Source organism: Microtus ochrogaster, chromosome 7, assembly GCF_000317375.1.
Source record: "Microtus ochrogaster isolate Prairie Vole_2 chromosome 7, MicOch1.0, whole genome shotgun sequence".
NCBI classification, from domain to species: Eukaryota; Metazoa; Chordata; class Mammalia; order Rodentia; family Cricetidae; genus Microtus; species Microtus ochrogaster.
This window is the reverse complement of record NC_022014.1, coordinates 77,857,402-77,864,301: the sequence shown is the minus strand read 5'-3', so window position 1 is coordinate 77,864,301 and position 6,900 is coordinate 77,857,402.

The window sequence follows — 6,900 nt, the reverse complement described above, 5'->3', positions numbered from 1 at the left end:
ACGCACAGTGGCCACCTTGGCGCGTTTGCCGTGACAGACACCCAGCCTTTGTCACTTACGTCCTGGCTTTCCCGTGAGACACATGCCTGGCACAGTTTGTTGCTCCCCGTTGGAGCGAGGCGCACACTCAGCCATAAAGTCCGTCTTTGTCACGCCTTCCGCGCCCCCTCCCCTCGTGAACTTGCCTACGTGGACACAACACACACGAGCGTCCTCTTTCATGCGTGATTCTTGCCGGAGAACCCAATCTCCAAAATCACAAAGGAATACCACGGTTTATGCCCCTAACTCTGTGGACTGAGCCCAGAACCCCAGCGAATTATTGGCCAGCGTCTACGTCGACCTGACTACCCCTGCCGGAGTTTCTCACATCGCGGGCTCCCCTCCCTACGTCCCGGTTCCCTGTGGTGACCTGTCCTAATTAGCCTTCTCAGTTTTGTTCCCCGAGGTACAATGCTTAACGCGGTCCATGTGGTCCCTGCGCTCCTGGCCACGTTGTTCCTGACTCCGTGTCCGGCTACTCCAGAAGTCGGGGGACTTTTCCACGAATTCGGAATCCCCTGAACCCCACCCCCACTCCCTGCCGGGGTGGATCCACCGGTTGCCACCCTTTCTTCTCCAGCCCCAGGAATCTGCTGAAAAGAAACCACAGAAACAGGGAAGCGAATCCCAGCTGAGGCCTCTCTGACCCAGTAAACAAGAGATTTTTTTTTCCGGCCACTTTCCCTGGGGACTTGGGATCCCTCGGGAGTGGGCTGCGCTGTCCTTGGAGCACTGAGTGGGACTGGTTGGACCGCGCTGTATCCCCGGAGGGGACAAGTCGCAGAGCGAGAGGTTGTTGAGCCTGACAGGGCCCCTGGGGACGAGGGAGAGGGCTGGGCGTCGGGTCTCGGGGTGCGGGTTCTCGTGACGCCGAGTTGCCTGAGGGATCGCCAGGAGCGCGGTCGGAGCCAGCCGGTGGCAGGGCAGGCTGCTGGGCGTGTTTGCTCAACCCTGAGCGCCCTCGAGGGGGAGGGGAAGCAGCTGGTCACAGGCGAGGGGATAGCCAGGTGGAGGAGGCAGGGAGTTGGTGACCCGTACCTCCCCGGCTGGCTGTGTGTTTGCACGCCTCGATCTATAACAACCTAGAGTCTAAACTCAATGAATCACCCGGAGTTGCCGGAGCGATAAACCTCAGGCCGGTTCCTCCCCCTCGCTCTGCTCTTTTCGGACTCTGGGAGGAATGTTTACTTGGGGGCGGGGGACCGGAAGGGGGCTGCGGGACCCAGGATTTCTAGAACCCTGAATCCTTTCCCGTGCCTTGCCGATTCTGTCTGGTCTGGGGAATGTGGCAAAGCCTAAACTATTCAGTGGGTGACTGTTGCAGGGGTACCTTCTCCCACTCTAGGGTTAGGGATCCAGTGCTCAGGTACCAAGGCTTGAATGGCACGGGCAGTTGGTGCCCACACTAGCTAGAAAGGCAAACATACTGGTTAGACCTCAGTGAGCAGAATGAGTTGCCCTGGCCTCTGCCTGCTTTTCATTGACTAGGCGACTGATGCCTAACTCTGCTGAGATGGATCATGGCATATGTAAAAAGCCAGCTAAGGGAGGGAGGTGGGGGCGCGCAGGGAGCCAGGGAAAAGACCCTGCAAGCCATCTAAATTTCCAGTCTCTCCTTTCCCTTCAGCCTCCAAAACTGTGACTGTTTGGCCCTGCTTGGTGGCTCACACACCTGTAAATTTAACACTGGCGAAGTAGTAGAGGCAGGAGGATCAGGAACTCAAGGTCATCTCAAGACCATTCTTGGACTGAAGAGGTGGCTCAGCGGTTGTCTGCTCTTCCAAAGGTCCGGAGTTCAATTCCCAGCAACCACATGATGGCTCACAACCATCTGTAATGAGGTCTGATGCCCTCTTCTGGCCTGCAGACAGAATATTGTATACATAATAAATAAATATTAAAAAAAGAGACCACTCTGAACTACACAAGATTCTGTCTCAAAACAAAGGCCACGACTCTTCACACACATACACACACACACCTTCCACCAGGCAGGGGTATCTAGTGCCTGGTCATCCCCTGGGAGTCATTAAAAAAGGGACTGGCCCACAGTGGCTGAGCCCTGCCCTCAGCCAGCCTTGTGAGGCAGCTGGTAGTAGAAATGAGGCCAGTGTCTGAGAACTCCTTGCTCTCCCTGGTTCGCCCAGGCACCTTTCTGGAACAAAATCTGCCTTCAAAGGACAGAGCAAGTCCCTCTGGGCAGATGATTCCCACCTCTGGTTCTCCAAGATCTCTACTGTGCTCTCCTTAGGTCTTAGGAAGACAGTTGGGGATGCTACCATTGAGCCGGTCCCTCTAAGGGCTGCTGCCTGTGTCCTGGAGTGCTTTAAAGTTCTGTAGACCCGCAGCAGCTCTCAGCCACAGGGCGGTCTATGTTCCCCTCATGTCTCTCACCCAGATTTAACCCGATATCCTCTCTATTTTCACAAAAATATAGTAGCCATCAGAAACAGCCCATTGCGCAGGGAGGCGGTGGCCCAGTCCTTTAATCCCAGCACTCGGGAGGCAGGGGAGGCAGAGGCAGGCGGACCTCTGTGAGTTCAAGGCCAGCCTAGTCTACAAGAGCTAGTTCCAAGACAGCTAGGACTGAATCCTGTCTTGAAAAACAAAAAAACAAACAAGCAAACAAATAAAAACAAAAAGAAAGGAAGAAAGAAAGAAAGAAAGAAAGAAAGAAAGAAAGAAAGAAAGAAAGAAAGAGCCCATTGCAGGAACTGCCTTCCAGTCCTTGCAAGCTCTCCTGGAGTTTCAGGGTTCCAGGGGCACAGCGCTGTGCCCACCTTCCTCCACTCTAGGTGTCTGTTCCGATTTGAAAGGCAGGCTGATGCCATCTTAATTCACTTGGTCTATCTTTGAGCTGCCAGAGGACCCCTCAGTTTTAGTCTTAGAAGTACCACCGGCTAGCTCACTTTCCTCTTTTGAAAACTGAGAGCGTTAACCCCACCCTCCGAATACAACTTGTCTAGAATGTTCCCCCACACACTTACAGATGGGTCTGAGGCCAGAGTCTCCTTCCCGTGTGATGGTCCAGCCCTCAGAGTCAGATCTCTCCACAAAAAGGCAGCTAATTGTTCTGAAACCACACACTGAAAGAAGTTTCTTCCCCCACACTCTTTCAATTCCTCTTCACCATCACTAGAGAAGGCTTGCCTGTCTGCCCCGCTGAGCTGTGGTCTGTGCTGGTCTTTCTGTCTTCAAGCTCTCCCTTCTCTACCACTTGTCTCTGTCTGAGCAAAAATTTTAAAACTCTTCCCTGCCTCAATGCCCCTACCTCTGAAAAACCTTCCTCATTTGCCCCAGAAAGGATTTTTTTTTTCTTTTTATGAGACAAGATTTCTCTAGCCATGGCTTTCCTGGAACTCACTTTATAGACCAGGTTGGCCTCAAACTCATAGAGATTCACCTGTCTCTGCCTTTTAAGTGCTGGGATTAAAGGTGTGCAACACCACGCCTGGGTGAGAAAGGACAATCTAAGGGGGCTCAAGAGACAGTTCAGAAATTAGGAGCATTGTTGGTATAAACCAGTACCTGGGAGGCAGAAGCAGGTAGATCTCGGTGAGTTTAAGGCCAGCCTGGTCTACAGAGTGAGTTCCAGGACAGAGAAATCCTGTCTCTAAAAGACAGATAAACAAACAAACAAAAAAGAGCACTAGGCCGGGTGGTGGTGGCACACGCCTTTAATTCCAGCACTTGGGAGGCAGAGGCAGGCAGATCTCTGTGAGTTCGAGACCAGCCTGGTCTACTAGAGCTAGTTCCAGGACAGGCTCCAAAATCACAGAGAAACCCTGTCTCAAAAAAGCAAACAAACAAACAAACAACCTAGTTGCTCTTGCAGAAGACCCAGGTTCAGTTTCCAGCCTCCACATGGTGGCTCACAAGCATCCAGAACTCCCTCTTCTGACTTCTCAGGCACCAGAGATAAATGTGGCAAACATACATACAATGTTTGCATGCAGGCAAAACAGTTATACACATAAAACAAAAGAACCTTAGAAATTTCTTAAAGAACCGGGCGGTGGTAGCACACACCTTTAATCCCAGCACTCGGGAGGCAGAGGCAGGCGGATCTCTGTGAGTTCGAGACCAGCCTGGTCTACAGAGCTAGTTCCAGGACAGGCTCCAAAGCCACAGAGAAACCCTGTCTCGAAAAATCCAAAAAAAAAAAGAAAAAAAGAGAAATTTCTTAAAGAGAGAACCATCCTGAATTGCCTTGTTCACACACAACCTATCATATATTCAGTTATTTATGATTTATCCTAGTATGCTGTAATTAATCTTCTAAATTGTCTTCCAAATAGAAAATGCCTTTCTCAAGAGCAGGGACTCCTCTGGTCCTGAGACCAGGTCTTATCCATCCACTCCCAAGAAGGAAAGAAAAAGGAAGGGGAGTGGGGAAGAAAGGCAGGACATCCCACACTGAGCAGAGGGTGGGGCCTGGAACTTGTGTGGAGGAGTGGTGGTGCCTGGGAGTCCCAAGGCTGCTGGCAGACGGTTTCTATTTCACCTCCGTGCTTTTGGGCTTCTGGCAGCCATTACTGGCCCAGGTGCAGTACGGGGCTCCTTTCCCCCTGAAGCTTCCAGGGCTTCCTGCTGCGAGCTGAGCCTGCCGGGTTATTTTCAGAAGATTCATACCAGGGGGGCCACTTTAAGAAGCCAGGATCCAGGGGAGTTAAACACACACTCCCCACCACCACTACCGGCTGCCCAGGGCTGATCTCTCAGGAATTGTACCCGGAAGCAGGCTTTGGGTAGAGCCTGCTGGAATGTCACCTGATGCTGAACCCATCCACAAAACCTGTGCCTCCCTTGTCCTGTGTCAACCTCCCGCTGGGCCCCCTTCTACACTCAGTGGCTCAATGGCAATAACTAACTTCCCTCGGGAAGGAAGAGCTAAATTTTCTAAGACCTTCGTAAGGGTCTGGCCAGTGCTCATCAACATTGTCATCATAGCCTAAGAATCAGGCCTCAAGCAGGGCGATGGTGGCGCACGCCTTTAATCCCAGAACTCGGGAGGCAGAGGCAGGCGGATCTCTGTGAGTTCGAGACCAGCCTGGTCTACAGAGCTAGTTCCAGGACAGGCTCCAAAGCCACAGAGAAACCCTGTCTCGAAAAACCAAAAAAAAAAAAAAAAAAAAAGAATCAGGCCTCAAATCCAAGTCCAGGCATTCAAGACATTCAACTCACCCAGCTCTTCCAGAAACCAGGACAGAAACATGTGACCTTGTTGCATTCCACTCTCCCTAACTTAGACAGTGTCACCCCAATCTGAGAACCTTTCAAGAGTGAGCATACTTTGTGACTGACCCCTAACCCCCACCCCAAACCTACCATGCTGCCCCTCCCCATTGTCACGCACAGCCTCATCCAGTGAGGGATGCTCTCTGGGGCTGACCATAGCTGATAATGGTTTTCATGGCCGCTAAGTCAAGGTTCAAACTCCCTCTGGCCTGCCTGGCTACAAGGAAGAGCCTTTCTCATCCCCACAGGAAACAGCAATTCCAGCCAGAGAAGCCCCAACCAGCCTCCCACACAGGCTTTCCTAGGGTTCACTCCCACTGACTCCCGTTCTCAGTCCAGGATGTCCTCCCCCTCCTCTCAGCCCCTCAGGAGCCACCCCCACTTTGAAGCCCTGGGGATTCTATTGCAAAGATTGCTGGTGACACCAGAGTCCTCCTCCCCTGCCACTATCTAGGAATCTTCCATTATTTGGTGTTTGTTCGATTGGTTGGTCGGTTGATTTTGCTTAGCCTGGAGGACCACAAATTCTCTTAAGCAAGAATGACCTTGAATCCCGACCCTTCTGCCTTTCTCTGTCTCCCGAATTCTGAGATTACAGGCGTGGCTCACTACTCCTGGCTTCCTTCTTTACATTGTTAATTTTTAAAGCTGTTTTTTGAGATGAATGGGGGCTGGAGAGATGGCTCAGCAGTTAAGAGTACTGACTGCTCTTCCTAGAGAACTCCGGGTTCAATTGGTTCAATTCCCGCAACCGTATGGTGACTCACGACTGTGTGTAATTCCAGTTCCAGGGAACCTGACACCCATGGCAAAACACCAATGCACATAAAATAAAAATAAATAATTTTTAAAAGACCCTCCCAAGTATCTGAACTCGTGATCTGAACCTCTCCCTGCCCCTGACCGTATTGTTAATGAAACCTTATGCATAGACATTTTGCCTCCCCTGTTCTCTGACAGTCTCTGCTGGGAATGGATTCTAGACTCCAAAGCTCTCCTTCCCAGCAGCCCCTGGCACAGGACAGTACGCATCTAAAATGTAGGCACTAGCTATCGGTGGATTGATCAGATTGATTGTCAAGGGCCATAGGAGGCTGACAGGCTTCTGTAAAGGGACGGATGGGGCCGGGTGCTTGGAGTCTACAAGGCAACCAGGCCCTGACTCCGTGACTCTGGGGCTGATGGGCTCAGAGATGAAGCCTAGTTGATAATATAACACCTGTGATGGTTTACCTCTGTATAGCTTTGAATCATTTTTGTCTTTTACACAAATGATGTTTACAGTCCTGTAGCTATCAAATGATAAATAGGATCTCTCAAGACAGGTACTACTATTAAAGGTAGCTAGGATTCCAGAAGGCAGATCTTATTGTCTCTGTTTTATGGATTTTTATAAACAGATTCATAGAGGCTAAAACCAGCCATGAGATAGAACCATTTTATTTTAGCGCTTTGGTTTCTACTGTATTGGACTGTGCCCACACCCCACCTCCTCACCATTTTCTGTCTAGTGATTGTTATTTACGTACGTGTGTCCCGAGGTCTTCCGGGCTTCCCTCTTTGCTTGCAGGTAGTGAGGCTTCAGTTAACATTTGTAAAGGGAATTAGCATATGAAAGAG